Source organism: Coenobita brevimanus, chromosome 57, assembly GCF_032717465.1.
Source record: "Coenobita brevimanus isolate Jiangsu-jjx chromosome 57, ASM3271746v2, whole genome shotgun sequence".
Taxonomy (NCBI): Eukaryota; Metazoa; Arthropoda; class Malacostraca; order Decapoda; family Coenobitidae; genus Coenobita; species Coenobita brevimanus.
The window spans coordinates 50,257,635-50,276,482 of record NC_137010.1 but is presented as its reverse complement, the minus strand read 5'-3'; the positions used below and the strand labels follow the sequence as shown (position 1 = coordinate 50,276,482).

At 40.6% G+C, this 18,848-nt stretch overlaps 1 protein-coding gene across 1 annotated transcript in view; it reads right to left on the bottom strand.

The window, feature by feature from the left end:
* The window catches only part of Msh6 (DNA mismatch repair protein Msh6), a 746,240-nt gene that overhangs the window by 839 nt on the left and 726,553 nt on the right, over positions 1-18,848 (bottom strand). The gene's annotated exons all lie outside the window — the stretch shown is intronic.

The window sequence follows — 18,848 nt, the reverse complement described above, 5'->3', positions numbered from 1 at the left end:
CCTAATTGTATCTTTACAGGAGTGAGTCAAGCTCGTACTGTCCTGTGTCTTAAACCATATTTATCGTACATATCCATTGATTTATGAATTGTTTTGGCACACAATTTCATTCGGTAGTGCATTCCACTAATCAACTGCTCTATTTGGGAAACTAAATTTCCTTACATCTTTATCGTCTCCCTTTTTATGCAGTTTTTTGCAGTGTCCTCTTGCTCATGCATCCCCATAGATTATGTAATCATTTGTCTACTTTCTCCTTCCCTAATATGCATTTGTATACCATAATCACGTCACCTCATTTCCTTCTCTCCTGTAGTATAGGTAGATTCAGTTTTTCCAGTCTTTCTTACATCCCTTAAGCTTGGTACCCATCTTGTAGCAGCCCTTTGAACTTTTTCAATCTTATCTATGTGTTTTTTGAGATGAGGACTCCAGACTACTGATACATACTCCAGGGTTCGTCAGATGAATGATGTTATTATCTTTCTTAGCATGTCTTCATTTATATATGTGAATGCTATTCTCATATTTGCAAGCAGTGTATACATGTTCCGTACCTTCTCACTGATGTGGTCAGTCGGAGATAGTCTGTTATTGATAATCACACCTAGGTCCTTCTCTTTTTCTGATGTGTAGGGTTTTGCTTCCTAACTTATAATCCTAATCAGGTCTTTTTCCACTTTTACCAAACTTGATTACATGACACTTGTCCACATTGAATTCCATTTGCCATGTATTGCTCCATTCATGAAGTTTAGTTAATTCTTCTTGTAGCTCTTTACATGAGTCTGTGTTAGTAATTCTCCTTTGTATTCTTGCATCATCAGCAAACATATTTAGATAGCTTTCATTTCCAATGTTACTGTCTATATCATTTATATACACTAAAAACATAATCGGTGCCAGCACTGAGCCCTGTGGAACTCCGCTAGTCACTTCTCTCCATGATGAGTAATTTCCCCTTAGTACTGTTCTCATTTCTCCTTTTTGAGAAAATCTTGCATCTAACAATACAGTTTGCCTTGGATTCCTCCTTGATGGTACAGTTTCCATAAAAGTCTTTGGTGCAGTACTCTGTCAAATGCTCTCTTGAAATCTAAATAGATACTGTCCACCCATCCTTCTCTGTTCTGTAATGTGTTTGTTACTCTGTCATAGTAGCTCAACAGATTAGTAACACATGATTTTCCCTTTCTGAAACCAAACTGTCTTTCTGTTATCATATTGTGTTCTTCTAGATGATTTACCCAAACTTTTCTTATCAGCTTTTCTAATACCTTGCTTACAACACTGGTTAGTGATACTGGTTGGTAGTTGAGTAGATTTTGTCTATTCCCTTTCTTGAATAAGGGAACAATGTTTGCTTTCTTCCAAATATCAGATAGTTTACCTTGTCCCAAGGATTCCTTGAAAATTAAAAATAATGGTTACTTAACTCCTTTGCACATTCATGTAGCAACCAGCATGAAATTTCATCAGGACCATTTGCTTTTCCTTTATCTAATTTACTTAGCTCCTCCTGTATTTCTTTTTCTGATATTTGTATATCTGGTAATATGTGTGGGCATGCCTGTTCCATATCATCCCTCTCAAAATTATTTTCTCCTGTAAAAACTGACTGGAAACTCGTTGTTTAGTGCTTCACAAATATCTTTCTCTTGTGTATGGGTGTAGCAGAGAGGAAAAGTTTGAATGTAATGGAGATGAGATGTCTGAGGAGTATGTGTGGAGTGACGCGTATGGATCGAGTGCGAAATGATGAAGTGCGAAGGAGAACTGGAGTTGTTCGGGAGATGGCTGGTAGAGTTGAGCAGAGGGTGTTGCAATGGTTTGGGCATATGGAGAGAATGGATAATGAGCGATTGGTGAAAAAGATAACTAGATCTGATGTGAGAGGTGTAAGGCTGAGAGGAAGACCACGAATAGGATGGATGGACAGTGTGAAGAGAGCGCTGGATGCGAGAGGGATGTCTGTTGAGCAAGGAAGAGTGGCTGTGCGTGACAGAAATAAATGGAGAGAAATTGTGAATGAATAAGTGATGACGCAGCCCTGAGGGGATATTCTCCCGCATTTGGTCTGATCAGCTAGTCAGGTCAGGTGCGGGTAAGGGGATGGGTCTGTTATGATGTGGCAGGGGTAAACCAGTTCTGCTGTCGGGCCCTGCTGCGGATGTCACTGGTTGCATAGCGCAGTTGACCCTTGTGCGGTGTGATGCGGTGAGGATCTGTCCGTTCTCCCCTTTGGAGCTAAGATGCGAATGAATGTGTTTGAATGGATGAGTAAATGGAGAGTGAGTCGTCCTGTCTCGGCTACCTCCCTTTCCTTGGGGGAAGCAGCCTAGGTATATAGATAGATAGAGATAGGAAGAGAAGACGGAGGGGGGTGCAAGGAACGGCGTGGTGGACTGAAGAGGTGAGACAGGCTGTGGCACAAAAGAAGAAAGCATACAATGAATGGATGAGAAATAGGGGCGTGGGAGAAGTTGAGAGGCGGAAGAGAGAGTTATATGTAGAAAGAAAGAGAGAGGTGAAAAGATTAGTAAGAGAGAGTAAGAAGAGAGTGGATGAGGAATTTGGAAGGAATTTGAGTGTAAAGTGGAGGGACTGTAAGAAAATGTTCTGGAAAGAGGTGAAAAGAGTAAGACAGGGTGGAAGTGAAGTTAGCAGGGGAGTGAAAGACAAAAATGGTAGATTACTAGTGGAGAAGGGAGAAAAAGTGAGCAGATGGAGATAACACTTTAAGGAATTGTTGAACATAGACGATGGAAGTAATGCGAGTATAAGTGGCTGGGGAATGGCTGGGAGAAGGAGGGAGGTGAGAAGACAGGAAGAAATCAGTAGGATAGAAGTTGTGGAAGCAATGAAGAAAGTTAAATCGGGGAAAGCCCCAGGAATTGATGGAGTATGTGGTGAAATGCTGAAGCATGGGGGAGAGATAGTAGTAGAATGGATGTGGAAGATGTGCAGCTTGGCCTGGGAGGAAGGTAGAGTCCCGGAGGATTGGAAGTCAGGTATAATTATTCCCTTGTACAAAGGAAAAGGGGAAAAAGAAGTGTGTGGTAATCATAGGGGCATTTGTCTTCTTAGTATAATAGGAAAAGTGTATGGTAGGATACTTATTGACAGAGTTAGAGAAAGAACAGAGAAGTTAGCTGGAGAAGAACAGGGAGGCTTTAGGAAGGGAAGAGGTTGGGTAGATCAGATATTCATTCTTAGATCTTTAGTGGAAAAGTTTCTAGAGAAGGGAAAGAAGTTGTATGCGGCTTTCATGGATTTGGAGAAAGCATATGACAGGGTGGATAGACAAGGATTGTGGAAAGTGTTAAGAATATATGGAGTAGATGGGAAGTTGTTGAATGCTGTGAAGAGTATGTACGACGGTGCGAAGGCTGCAATGCGTGTGGATGGTGAACAAAGTGAATTTTTCTCTTTGAAAGTTGGGTTGAAACAGGGATGTGTCATGTCTCCATGGTTGTTCAATCTGTACATGGATGGGGTAATAAAAGAGGTACAAGGTAGGGTAGTGGATATTGGAGTGGCCCTGGTGAGAGAGGAAAGTGTTTGGAAACTCCCTGTACTGTTGTTTGCAGATGATACTGTGTTGTTGAGTGAAGACGAAGGGGAGCTGCAAGGCTTGGTGGATGAGTTTGGGAGAGTGTGTAAGAAACGGAATCTAAAGGTGAATGTAGGGAAGAATAAAGTGATGGTCTTTGAGAGAGGTGAAGTCAGTGAATGTACAGCGAGGTTGGATGGTGAGGAATTGGAAAATGTGAGTACGTTTAGGTACTTGGGTAGTGTGATGAGTAAGGATGGAAGTTTGGAGGGTGAAGTGCGTGAAAGGGTACAGCAGGGAAGAAAGGTTGCTGGTTCTTTGAAAGCAGTGATAAGAAACAGGGAAGTGAGCATGGAAGTGAAAAAGTTACTACATGACAGTATTGTGATACCAACTCTAACGTACGGAAGTGAAGCTTGGACGTTGTTGGAAGGACACAAGTCAAGAGTGGCAGCAGTGGAAATGAGTTATTTAAGAGGAGCCTGTGGAGTCACATGGAGAGACAGGCTGACGAATGAGGATATAAAGGAGCGTTGTGGTGTGGATGTGGATGTGATAGGAAGCGTTATGAGGAACACACTGAAGTGGTTTGGCCATGTGGAGAGGATGGAGGGTGAAAGACTGACGAAGAGAGTGTATGTGAGTGAGGTGGAGGGGGGAAGAGGGAGGGGGAGGCCGAGGATGAGATGGAGGGATGGGATGGAGAGGTATATGAGAGAGGGAAGTGTGAGTTGGGAGCAGGGCAGTGAGATGGCGGGGGACAGGGCGACTTGGAGGCGATTTGTTGGTGGCCACCCCAAACGGGATTGAGGCGTCTGGCAATAGATAGATAGATAGACAGATTTTTTCCAGACATATTTGATGATTTTCAGACTTTATTTGTTGGTTTTAGTGAGTTATTTACAGGTGTTAGGCTTAGGTTAGCTTCTTTTACAGCCATTAGGCCATTTTGATTGGTTTTATACTTGTTTTGGGGCTCATTTAGGGGTTCCATTCCACAGTGCTGATGGCACTTGTGGATGCTGACTACAAGTTTCTCTACGTCAATGTCAGGCCTCCTGGCTGCTCATCTGATGGAGGAGTGTTTGCCATGACTGAACTTCAGAAAACATTAGAAGATGGAAGCATTGGTCTACCAGATCCTGATCCTCTGCCCAATGACGCCAGGCCAATGCCATACTTCATAGCAGGGGACAAAGTTTTGCTCTGAAGACCTGGCTGATGAAACCATTGCCCACCAGGAACCAGACAAATCAAGAAAGAATATTCAACTACAGGCGCTTGGGCATCCCCGCTAGTTCCCGATAACAGCCAAATGCACTCTACTCTTACTATGCGTGCGTTACACTCTACCCAATTTCATTAGGTTCACACAATGTTTCCGCTATGCTCAATGAAATGGATTTGAATTCAAGATACTGTCCTGGAGGTTTTGAACATGTTGAAAAATTTTTCTGACCTTGATTCACCCTGCTTGCTTAACATTGCATTATGCCTACCTGCAAAATAAGCAGATTGTATTATGACCCTTTTATGCCTTTAGGCAATAACCCTCAAAAAGCACTTTCACACAAAAATCTTGTCTAGAATCCTGATACTGTAGTGTGAACTGGGCTTGACTAAAGTCTGTTAGCAATGTCTAAGCCACTCAGGGCTCAGCCAGTTATAGTACAGTGCTCTGTTATGAAAATGGAAAATATACTGAGCAACATAATTAATACAATACTTGAAACTACAGTAGCAGTACCACATGGGCATTCATATGCATTCACAGCTTACGAAGCAATCAGAGTGATCGATCTCATTCACCCTTTGCCTCACTGCTGCCCTAGCAAAAGCTACCATGATCGGCAAAGGTGAATGTAACCCAATGCATGTGTGTGGATGTAAGTGCAGGTAAGGAGGGAGAAGTGGGAGAAGTCCAAGTAGGGGCACAGTGATAAACTACTTACCATAATCCCTTCAACCCAGTATCGTATTTTAAAGGATAATTTATTCCTGCATACCAGATGACATTTCAGTTCAAGAAACATGTACTGAAGGGGTTCATGCAGGGTGAATCAAATGCCCCAAGTTTGAGAAGTTTAGCCTGTGCTCAGTAAAGGTGTTTCATTAGCAATAATAAGAGAACAACTGCAGTAGGCTGGTTAGCCTATGTCTGGCAGCTTCTTTAACTGGCTAACAGAATAAAACAAGGATAAGAAAGAGGAAGGCTATCCCTCTCTCACCAAACTTTTTGGCTGAAACTGGTAGAAAATGTTTGAGAGAGAGAGATGCAGGATTTTGATATGACACTTAACCCTATCAGGTTTCTGGGCACGGCAGATTATGTCTGTGCTAGAGTCAGTCACTCACGCTGACCCACATCTTCACGGCCCGATATTTTACTTTGATTGCTCTGTGTAAATACAATTTTCATGATAGAATGTTGGTTTTGGCGTCATTTTAAAGCTGAATAGTTGTACTTTATCGCAGTATGTTCAAAAAAGGAGAACAAAGAAAATAAAATGTCATAATGACGAGTTGAAATTAGGCGAAAAGCAAAAATTTTATACCTTGCTGTAGAAAAATATTCAACAAAAAATAACGAGTAAAGATATGTACATTTGGTCTAAACCATGCAAAAATACAATAAATTACCTTTACAATGATATATAGATTATGGTAATACTTACATTTCATTGTGCAGTAAAGCGAAAGGAAAAAGATGCACAATTTTATTTTAGTCAGTCGCATATTCGCTCTGCTATGTTTTTCTTTGATCGATCAGTGTAAATACACTTTTTATGATAGGATGCTGGTTGTGGTGTTATTTTGAAGCTGAATAGTTGTACTTTATCGCAGTATGTTCATAAATGGAAAACAAGGAAAATAAAAAGTCAAAGTGACAAGCTGAAGTTGGGCAAAAACCAAAAATTTTATACCTTGCTGTAGAAAAATATTCACCAAGAATAAAGTTATAAAGAAACAAAGCCATGAGTCAGACCAGCTGTGCAGTACCGCCATGCATAGAGCAACCATTCCGTGACATCATGCTCGAGCCTCTTTGTTATGATGAGTAAATGTGATTTATGGTGAATATTTTACAAAAGTTTCGTAAAATGATGATGAAAAGCATCATCGGAATCTCTGAGGCTGAATTTGAAATGACAATCGAAATAGTCATAAGAATCTCAAAGGGTTAATAAAGTGGACTGTGTGTGGGGAAGTCTGAAGGTAGAATGAACGTCAGTCTGTCTCAGTGCCTATCCATCTATAAATTTATCTGCCTAGCTCTCTATCTGATATTCACCTTGGCATTTCCAGTACAAAATTATATTCTGATATTTGAGAACGGGGCTGCATTTTTCTTGCATTTTTCTAACAGCTGTCCCATACTGTACAATGGTAAGTCACTATAAAATGTTGAGCAAGTGTTGTATGCATGCATGTGTGTATCGTAGCAACTGTGAGGCAACAGTGTTACTTAAGCGTACCAGGGGATGTTTTCACATAACTAATACGTTTTGAGGCAAATGACTTTTTAGCAAATTCTGATCACTTAACCCTAGCAGCACTCATTCTTGTCAACCTGATTACCTTCCCTGAGTCACTGTTTTAGGACTTTTGTTTCAATATTAAGTTGATTTTTTGTCATCGGATCATGTGTTTCTGAGCTCGAACTTTTCATCACTCTCGTCTATTTGTAATTTATGCCTCTTGTGGGGGTGTGAAGGTGGAAATAAGCCGCCAGCATCGTGGGGGGTAGATGGGCATGAATCTGCCACTAAATTACTAAATATGCAGTATTTGGTAACTGCAGTGTGGCAGGACTTGGCAACAGCGCCTGGTTCCCATAGAAACCACTGACGTTTCCTCGTGCATGAAATTATGGTGCGGAGACCCACAGCCTCATGTGAGGCGATCAGTGCGGAGACCCACAGCCTCATGTGAGGATATCAGCGCGGAGACCCATAGCCTCATGTGAGGAGATCAGCGCGGAGACCCATAGCCTCATGTGAGGATATCAGCACGGAGACCCATAGCCTCATGTGAGGTGATCAGCACGGCCAGGGGTGGCCTGCATACCTGAATGACTAAGTAATGCAGTATTTGGCAACTGTGGCATGGCAGGGCTTGGTAACAGCTCTGATGGCATTGAGGGAGAGTCAATATTCTCACAAAAAACAGTGATGCTCCCTCATGCTTGAAATTATGGTGCGGAGACCCATAGCCTCATATGAGGTGATCAACGCGGTAAGGGGTGGCCTGCAGATTGCCTCATATGAGGTGATCAGCAAAGTAGGAGTTAAGTATGCTTTGTTAATTGTTGTTGTTGCAAGGTAAACATATAGCTGACTGACAGACTGATACTGAAAGAAGAGGGTAGACAACTGTCCACCCTGTTCCCAAACGGTCTCACTATGTTAAACTTCAATTGTAAAACACTGTAATTTGCTTTTGTTTGTGTCTACATACAAGTGCTACATTTTTATATTATTGTATCAAAGACGAGAGAGAGTGGCCAGGTGCAGTTTGCCACAAGGGTGTGTAAGGTGACCAGATTTACTGGAGCTTAAAGCGGGACGTGCGCGCGTGCATGCGTGTGTGTATGTGTATGTGTGTGTGTCTATATATAGACAGATAGATAGATAGATAGATATAGATAGATAGATGGGTAGATAGACAGATAGACAGATATAGAAAGATAGATATACAGACAGATATTGACTAATGTGACAGTGACCACTGCTGAGTACTCCTCAAACTGAGGCTGCTGATCAAACACTAACATCTCCTACGAACTCCAACCATACCATACGGTACAGTGAATGGTTCGACCAAAGTGAGCTAGTGTGCATTACAAATTTTATATTAATAATTCAGTATTTCATTTGGTTAGGATTATGCATAATTTTTCTAATTCATCCTAATTTCATAAACGAAGGTCATGTTTTACCTAATGCAATAGAAAGTTTCTAAATGCGGGACAATTAAGATAATTTGCTTAAAAAGCGGGACATTCTAGTCACAATTAAAAAGGCGGGACGAACATTCAAAAAGCGGGACTCTCCGGCCTAAAAGCGGGACTCTGGGCACCTTAATCTTGTGCAGTGTTTGTGACTAGTGGGTGCATAAGAGATGTAGTGGTATTAAAGGCAGACTGCGAGATAATGCCGATTTCATGTGTGCCATGTGTCGGGGAAAGCATGTGGAGATTGTCAGGCATAAAAAGACTTATTTTGCTGGTGGGTCTCTTGAGTGTGTATAATATATATATTTTTTTTTTACTTGGAAGACATGCTATGTTTTGGAGTTGGGGCTGGAGCTAGCTCTGTGGCTAGAGTGAGTAGTTGGAAGAAGTTTAGAGAGCTGTTGCCTCTCCTGATATTGAGAGGGCTCTCCCTCTGGGCTAAGGGATCTTTGTATGTGGCATGTGTTAAGAATGTAATGCTGTATGGTACTGAGACCTAGGCAGTAAAGAAAGAGGATATTCGTAGGCTCAAACGTACAGAAATGACAATGAATATAATGATGGGTACACAGGGTGTCGTTGAACGTGAGGCCTGGGGGACTAGGTTTACAATGGATGAGTTAAGAGGAAGGATGAGACTGGAGTGTATTGGTGTTGTGATGAGAAGTAAATTGAGATGGTTCGGGCATGTGGAGAGAATGGGGGATGACAACTGGGTGCAGAAAGTGAGAATTGTTAACACTGGGTGTAGGGTTGCAAGAGGTAGACCGAAAAAGACCTGGGACGAGGTCATGGAGTGTGACCTCAGGGATAAGAGACTAAATAAGAAGGCTGCCTGAATTCCAGCAGCATGGAAGGCCACCATTAAGTGACCAAGAATGAAGCATGCAAGCATGTTGGAGCTTTCATAAATGAAACAAAAGATGACATAGAGAAGGGGACACACTCATGAAAAAAGCCATGTTATGCTTCACTTGCTTCGCTCTTCCAACAATTCAACCATCGACAATTTGAAATGTACAGGATTTAGATCATGAATATTTCACCACTGCCCCCACCCCACCCCCAAAAAAAAATATATATATATATATATATATATTGTTACATAGCCTATGATTTCATCATCCTTTGTATAATTCTAACGTACAATATGCTGCATGTTTGAGCACGATTCGCCTTGTGGCTTCCATAGTGCGTGTTCTACCTCACTCCCCCCTTCCCCCCCTTATGGTAGAGTAAGTCGTTCTTTCTGTTGTTCAGAGCAGGACTGTCAACTCTTTGTCCCCTATGGCTTCATTTGCGCGTCCTTCTTACAAGTTGTATCAAGCTCTGCCGGCCCCTATATAATGAGCTCAGTCTCTGCATTAATTGCCACTTAGATCTACTCCTCATTTTGTTCACATCTCTGTCCTCCCCTGTACAGTTGTTATTATTTCTGTGAGTGCTCAGGAAGTTTCCAACCATCTAGCTGCTGTGTAATTTGAGTATAAGTGTTATTACATTTTTTTCTTGTACTGTATAGCATAAGGTGTTAATTCGTAGGCCTGGTGAGGTTTTTGTGATTAATGTAGAGTTTTTGCTGTCAGCCAGTAGTAATAATATTTTGTATCTGTAATAATATATACTGCATTAACTGAGCATTATCCGGTTTTCTCCTTTTATCAGGGCTGACTTAGATAAATTTACTCTTGCTAATTTCGTGTTAATAGAGGCTATTGCAGTTAACCATATATTTAACCTGTTTTTTGCCATTACATTATCCTTATGAGTCCTGAATGTTTAGTTGTTAGTTTGAGCATTAAACTTTAACTTGTGATTTTACCTAAGTCTTTTGTTTTGAACCTGGAACTTTGCGGGACAGTAGTGATTTTTAGTATTCTCACTTGAAGTGTTCATTATCTTTCTCTGTTCCGTAACATAAATTTGGCGACCTCATATCAGGATATTCAGGATATTATCGTAAGGATATCGCTTGATATTTTGTGACTGTGATTTATTCATGATGTCTACTATTACTACACTTGATGAAGCCAAAGATTTTTTGTCAAATGTGCAAACAGTGTGTGATATAGAAAACAGAACAAAGAATGAACTTAAGCTTGTTGCTCAACAATTGGGAATTGCTGTTCACTCTCATCAGTCTAAAGATCAAATTGTTGACATTATTTATGAAAGCTTGTTTAATGTAACTCCTCCAGATGAGCAAACGCAGTTTGAAATAGCTAAGTTACAGCTAGCCCTGCAGGAGGCTCGTGCTAAGGAGCTGAATCTCAGGCTCGTATTCAGGAGGCACAGGCACAAATCAAAATTGCTAGGATTCAGGCAGACCATGAGCATCGCATGAAACAAAGTGGAACTGGATCATCTAGCTCTGATGATTTTGATGTGGCTAAAAATGTTAAACTTGTCCCTCCTTTTAATGAATCTGATTTAACAAAGTATTTTCAGTTGTTTGAGAGGGTAGCTACAGGTTTTAATTGGCCCAAAAAGTATTGGCCAGTACTCCTTCAAACTGTTCTCACCGGTAAAGCTCAAGTAACTTATGCATCTTTGCCTCAGGATCAATCTGATAATTATGATGTAGTTAAGAGCTTGATTCTTAAGGCCTATGAGCTTGTTCCTGAAGCCTATAGAGTATAATTTAGGACAACTTATAAGCAAGATAAGCAATCCCATGTTGAGTATGCAAAAATCAAAGAAGATCTGTTAGAGCAGTGGTTAAATTCTAAGAATGTGGATTCTGATTTTGGTAAATTTAAGCAGATGATTTTGCTGGAGGACTTCAAAAGGTGTATTAATAATGATGTAAGCCTATATCTTGATGAGAAAAGAATAGATAATTTGTCTGATGCTACAGTTTTAGCTGATGAATATGTTCTCACTCACAAGAGATATTCTAAAGAATAAAGGAAAGCTGAGAGTAAGTACGTTGCCTCTACTCAGAGTACAGGTAACAGGAAAAAGAATAAAGATGATGTTTCTCAGGAAGTAAATACCAGCTTCACCTCTAGAGTTCAGAAAAGTAAATGTACTTATTGTAGTAAGCTTGGTCATACTACGGAGAAATGTTTCAGGAGACAGCGTGATGTGAACAAAAAGGAGTCTTTAAATATTCAGTCAATTGGTCTAGTGTCCACCCTTGAGAGTTCCCAGAATTCTTTAACTGAGTTAACTGAACCTGCTTTGAGGGGTAAATTAAATTCTCATGATGGAGCTCCTCTTTTGAGCAGTAACGTGGGTGACACTCTCAAGAGTTCATGTGCTAATTTCCTGTCTGATGGTTTTGTCAGTCCTCTGGACAGTAATGACAGGAAATCAGTTAAAATATATCGTGATACAGGTGCTTGCCAATCTCTTATGCTGACCAGTGTTCTAGGCTCTAATGTTAATTCCTCTGATGAAACTGTAATCTTACAAGGTGTAGGGAATAATTACTTCTCTGTCCCTCTGTGCAGAGTGAATTTAGAGTCTGGTTTTGTTAATGGTTCCGTTATGGTTGGGTTGGTTGAGACACTCCCAATGTCACGTGTAACTTTCTTACTTGGAAATGATATTGGTGGAAGTCAAGTGTGTCCACCTCCTCAGTTCTCTAGTAAACCAGTGACTGCGACCCAGGATTGTGATATCCCTGATGTGTTCTCTGCATGTGCTGTCACTAGGGCTAAGTCTAAAGTTACTGGTAACTTAGAGGATAATGATGATGATGATGATGATGTTATCCTAGCTGACACTTTTCTTGCTAATTTGGACCACTCACCAGATGAGGCAGTACCCCGTAGTGTTGATAATTTGTCTCGTCAAGAGTTGGTTGAGTTGCAGGTTGCTGACCCTGAGTTGAAAGGTCTAGTTAACTCTGTTTGCAGTGAGGAAGAGTCAGCTGGTGCTTCTACTTGTTATTATATAAAGTCAGGAGTACTTATGAGGAAGTGGAGACCCCCAACAGCATCAGCCGACTGTGAATGGGAGGGTGTACATCAAGCTGTCATCCCTCGTGTTTGTAGTCAGGATATCATTAGAGTGGCTGATGATTCCAGTTTGGCAGGACACCTTGGAGTGAGGAAGACTGTGGCACGCATTTTGAAACACTTCTACAGGCCAGGTATCTTCAGAACTGTTTCCTGGTATTGTAAGTCTTGTCACACCTGTCAAGTTGTGGGGAAGTGTAATCAGACCGAAAAGGTTGCACCTCTAGTTCCCATTCCTCCTTTTGAGGTGCCTTTCACCCGTGTGTTGGTGGATATTGTGGGCCCTCTTCCTAAGACTTCTTCAGAATTTTCTTATGTGTTGACCCTGATTGATATGGCTACTCGTTATCCTGAAGCCATTCCACTTTGAAATATCTCAACAAAGAACGTGGTTAAGGAAATGCTAGGGTTCTTCACAAAGTTTGGTCTGCCCAAGGAGGTACAGTCAGACTGGGGAAGTAATTTCATGTCAAATGTTTTCAAGCAGTCTCTGAAAGAGTTGGGCATCACCCAGATTACGTCTTCAGCTTACCATCCCCAGACCCAAGGAGCGTTGGAGAGATATCATCAAACACTCAAATCGATGATCAGGAAATACTGTTTGGAACATCAGAAAGACTGGGATAAAAGTCTTCCATTCGTTGTATTTGCCGCAAGAGAATCTCCAAATGAATCACTGGGCTTCTCACCCTTTGAACTACTGTTTGGCCATGAAGTAAGAGGACGCCTTAAGCTACTCAAGGAATGCTGGCTGTCGGAGGAAGATGACGTCAACCTGCTGGAGTATGTGATGAAGTTCAAAGAATGGCTGTCCACTGCTTTACAGCTGGCGAGAGAGAATTTAGGAGCTGCTCAGGAGAAGATGAAGACTTGGTATGATAAGAAGTCCAGGTTACGCCACTTTCAGCCAGGAGATCAGGTTTTGATTCTGCCACCGGTGCATGGGCAACCTCTTCAAGCCAAGTTTAGTGGTCCTTATTTTGTGGAGAAGAAACTCAGTGATGTCAACTATGTCAACGCCACACCAGATCATAGAAAGAACAAGCAACTTTGTCACATCAACATGCTAAAGTTATATCACAGGCGGGACGAACATAACCCAGTCTGCATTGTAGCTGTTCCACCCGAGTCTGCAAGTGAAGTTCTCCCATGCAGCATGAGCCTGAGTGATAGTTTGCGGAAGAATCCTGATATCATGAATGATCTCCAGACCAAGCTTTCTCATCTAGCTCCCGAGGAAAGGCAGGAGTTTTCGGCATTACTGCAGGAGTACTTCCATGTGTTCCGTGCCACTCCAGGAAGAACCACTGTGTTGATGCATGATGTCAATGTTGGAGACGCAAAGCCAATTAAATTGCCTCCTTACCGTGTGAACCCAGTGAAAGTTCCTCTCATCCAGAAGGAGCTTGGCTACCTGTTGGACCACAAGATGATTGAGCCCTGTCAGAGCTAGTGGAGTTCTCCTGTCACTCTAGTCGCTAAGCCAGGTGGGTCACAGCGGCTTTGCATCGACTGCAGACGTGTTAATCAGATAACCAAAACAGACACTTACCCTCTCCCTCGCGTGGAAGATTGCATAGACAAGATCAGAAAGGCTAGGTACATAAGTAAGTTTGATTTGTTAAAGGGATACTGGCAAGTACCTATGACTGAATGTGCTAGGGAGATCTCATGTTTTGTAACACTAGGAAAGACTTTTGCATGTTCTGTAATGCCATATGGTATGAAGAATGCACCAGCCACATTTCAGAAGCTCATGAATGTTGTAACAGAGGGTTTGGCAGGGTGTGTTATTTATATTGATGATGTATTAATCTTCAGTGACAACTGGAAAGATCACCTATGCCATGTCAGTAAATTTCTTGAGCGTTTGGTTCAGGCTAATCTTGTAGCTAATTTATCAAAGTGTGAGTTTGGTCAAGCTAAAGTTCAGTACCTTGGGTACGTAATTGGTGATGGACATGTTGCACCACCAGGAGCTAAGGTTCAGGTTATAAGTGATCTTCCCAGACCTAAAAGTAGGAAAGAGCTACAAAGATTTTTGGGAATGGTAGGTTATTACAGGAGATTTGTTCTTAACTTTTCAATTCTTGTATCACCACTTACAGACCTACTGAAAAAGGGAGTTAAATTTGTCTGGACCGATAACTGTGAATCCTCTTTCAGCAAACTTAAAGCTATCCTATTAAGTCAGCCAGTGCTCGCTACTTCAAATTTTGCTAAGCCTTTTAAGATGGCTGTTGACGCAAGTGATACAGGAGCTGGGGCTGTTTTGCTGCAAGAGGATGATCAGGGTATTGAACACCCTGTATCTTATTACAGTAAGAAGTTCACTCCACCTCAAAAGAACTACTCAACTATTGAGAAAGAGCTTTTGGCCTTGATTTTGGGTTTACAGCATTTTTCATTTTATTTGTGTTCTGGTTTGGACCCCATAGTCATTTATACCGATCATAACCCACTGAAATTCCTTAGTAAGTTTAAAGATAAAAATCAGAGATTGACAAGATGGAGTCTGCTTCTTCAGGAGTATTCATTAGACATACAACATGTCAAGGGAAAAGAAAATGTTATTGCAGATTGCTTATCTAGACTTTAGACAGATTGTTTTAGAGTAATAAGAAATTTCCTTTGTAAATTTCTTTTTCTTTGTGGGGAGGTGTTACATAGCCTATGATTTCATCATCCTTTGTATAATTCTAACGTACAGTATGCTGCATGTTTGATCACGATTCGCCTCGTGGCTTCCATAGTGCGTGTTCTACCTCACTTCCCCCTTCCCCCCCTTATAGTAGAGTAAGTCGTTCTTTCTGTTGTTCAGAGCAGGATTGTCAACTCCTTGTCCCCTATGGCTTCATTTGCGCGTCCTTCTTACAAGTTGTATCAGGCTCTGCCGGCCCCTATATAATGAGCTCAGTCTCTGCATTAATTGCCACTTAGATCTACTCCTCATTTTGTTCACATCTCTGTCCTCCCCTGTACAGTTGTTATTATTTTTGTGGGTGCTCAGGAAGTCTCCAACCATCTAGCTGCTGTGTAATTTGAGTATAAGTGTTATTACATTTTTTCTTGTACAGGTAACTCGCACGGAACACATGGGTTTCGTTCCTACCGTGCCGTGTTAGGTGCGAAATCGCGTATATTTAAACTACTCCGTATTTTGCTCCCTAGACCCCCCCAAATGTATTGTTTTGCTGTTATCTGTCACTGGTAATCACTAAAAAGCACTTTATGTGGTTAGAAGGTTTATTTAATGTTATAACTCACAAACACAGTACTCCAGAGCAAAACTTCAACACACAAATACTGTACGTAAACACAAAGAAACATTCCGACGCCGATCATAGGTAATCATATAAATAAGGTTAACTGGTACCAGTGCTTTAACTTACAAGTACATACCAGAACAGTACATATTTAACTTAGAAATGCAGTACTGTCATATCGAATGATTTCAGTACATAATCTGTTAGGAATGGCTGGAAAAAAAAAAAAATGTTATGAATACATTTTCACCTTTTTGATATACGTTTATGGTAGTTTCGAGTTATTTTTTACGTTATCGTTGTGCCCATGCTTGGAAGAGGGAGCGAAAGAGTTGAATTTTCAGTCCTAAATGAGAAACCTGCACGTCCTCCAAGGCTAGACTCTGCCACGGAAGAATAAAGTGGAGGGTCAGTCCGATTAGCAATAAGGAAGTTGTGTCACAACTTCCAGCTCTCACACCACGAGAATGGCTAAAAATAGAATCGTAATGCAGTTTCAGACCTAACATTAAGTCTAATTATTACGAATACAGATACAAAGCAGAAATAAATACGTTTACAGACGGGGAAAACGTACTTCTTCCGTCATAACATGTTCATCTTTCTCTATCATTTTACGTTCATCATTTTACCTTGTTATTTTCGCAATATATATTGCTGTCTCGTAAACAGGGTGGTTGTTTGTGTTTTGCAAGGGAGGAAAAAGATTGTATTTTCTGTCTGGGTCGAGATAATGGGTGTAACTATGTGTGGTTAGGCATGGCCACGAGCGAAAAAATCGTACATCCACTCATCACGATAGCAGGTGGTGAACTGACAGATGATGCACGAGAGGGTGAAGTCAAGGTCAGTCTCATGTCCCAGATTTTCGTTCACTTCCCGAAAGTTTTCAGTTTTCTAGACGTTGCATTGCATCAAATGATCCAAACCATTACAGCAAACCTGAGCAAATAGGTAAAGATACCAAGACAAAACAAAAAAGGCAATATTCCGACGCCGATCATGGGTAATCATATAAATCAGGTTAACTGGTTACAAGGCTTTATTTAATGCTTTAATTGCTTACAAGTACATACCAGAACAGTAAATATTTAACTTACAAATACAGTACTGTAGAAAAGCAGTACAGTAAGAGTTTAACGAACAAACAAAAAAGGCAATATTCCGACGCCGTTCATGGGTAATCATATAATTCAGGTTAATTGGTTACAAGGCTTTATTTAATTATTTAACTTTATTTCGGTGCTTACAAGTACAGTACATACGAGAACAGTAAATACTTAACTTACAAATACTGTACAGTACTGTGGAAAAAACGAACAAATAAAAAAGGCAATATTCTGACACCTATCATGTAAACTGGTTATAAGACTTTATTTCTTGCTTTAACGTTATTTAATAGTACTTTAAGTTGCACATAAACTTACCAGAACAGTACAGTACTGTAAATATTCAACTTACAAATACTTTGCTACTGTACTCGGGAATGTCTCACTCACTGAATAATTTCCAGCCTAGATCGTCACGTAATCAAAACAAACCGCTCGCTGCGGTGACGTTCGAGGATTTGATCTTTCAAAGGCCTCTCCTGCGTTAATTTGTAGTTTTCATAATGGTTCTTTAATCTTACGTTGTCTTATATGTATCCCAGCCCTTACCGTGTATAATTGCGAGTGCGTTCCGTGAGATCGTGTTCCGTGCGAGTTACCTGTACTGTATAGCATAAGGCGTTAATTTGTAGGCCTGGTGAGGTTTTTGTGATTAATGTAGAGTTTTTGCTGTCAGCCAGTAGTAATAATATTTTGTATCTGTAATAATATATATTGCATTAACTGAGCATTATCCGGTTTTCTCCTTTTATCAGGGCTGACTTAGATAAATTTACTCTTGCTAATTTCGTGTTAATAGAGGTTATTGCAGTTAACCATATATTTAACCTGTTTTTTGCCATTACATTATCCTTATGAGTCCTGAATGTTTAGTTGTTAGTCTGAGCATTAAACTTTAACTTGTGATTTTACCCAACTCTTTTGTTTTGAACCTGGAACTTTGCAGGACAGTAGTGATTTTTAGTATTCTCACTTGAAGTGTTCATTATCTCTCTCTGTCCCGTAACAATATATATTGTATTTACATTCATACAGAGGACCAGGATGCAAGGATTCTCCTTACATCATCATCGCCCTAAATCTTCTTTAACAAAAAAAAAAAAAAAAAATGGAGGGCTCATATTGACCAGAATATTCCACTTGCACCTCCACTGCTAGACTGAGAGAGAGAGAGAGAGAGAGAGAGAGAGAGAGAGAGAGTAGGTAGCCTTTACAAAAGCCAGAATCGCCTGCAATGGTTTATGTAAACATGCCTCAGCATGTGATACAAACAAGGAACACAAATTTCTTGTGTACTTTTTCTTTTACTGAATTTTCTATTAATTTCTTTTTTAACTTCTGGATGAATAAGAGAGAAAAGGACTGTAGTAACAGGAGGAGAAAAAGAATGGAACAAGAGGAAGAGGAAACTCAGGAGAAAAATAGAATGGTGGACAGAGGAGTGGGATAAAGTTGTGATTTATTAGTGTGAGGTTTTATAACGGAAAACCTATCCCTGTTCACACAGGACTGTTATGCACGATACCCAGAGTGTAAAGTGGTTAGTGTACAAAGACGCTTTTAGTTTAAGTATATAAATCCTTGAAACACGCATTGTACTTGGATTAAACATCACCAGTTTCATTTTACGCCCTTTGTTAGCAGATTACAGTACTTATCATACTTGTGAGTTTTGGGTGGGGGCTGCAATGCATCTTCTCTATTTCCTAAGAAAATTAGGAGAAAAACTGCTTCGAAATCTGACAGAATCGATATCTCACAACTGTAAGTCTTAAATTTTTCCTTTTACAACAATTTAGACCCATCAAATGTTAGGACTCCATATTATAATTACAAATCATGATAGATAGATAGATAAATTGACAGGGAGACAGAGCTCCAGGCAAGCCTGGGAAAGGGAAATGATCTTGCAAGTTAACTGAGGAAATGCTGACAATACACAGGAAGTAGCAAGTCAGGGGATGATATAGATAGTGTGTCAGCGAGATAGCATACAAACAA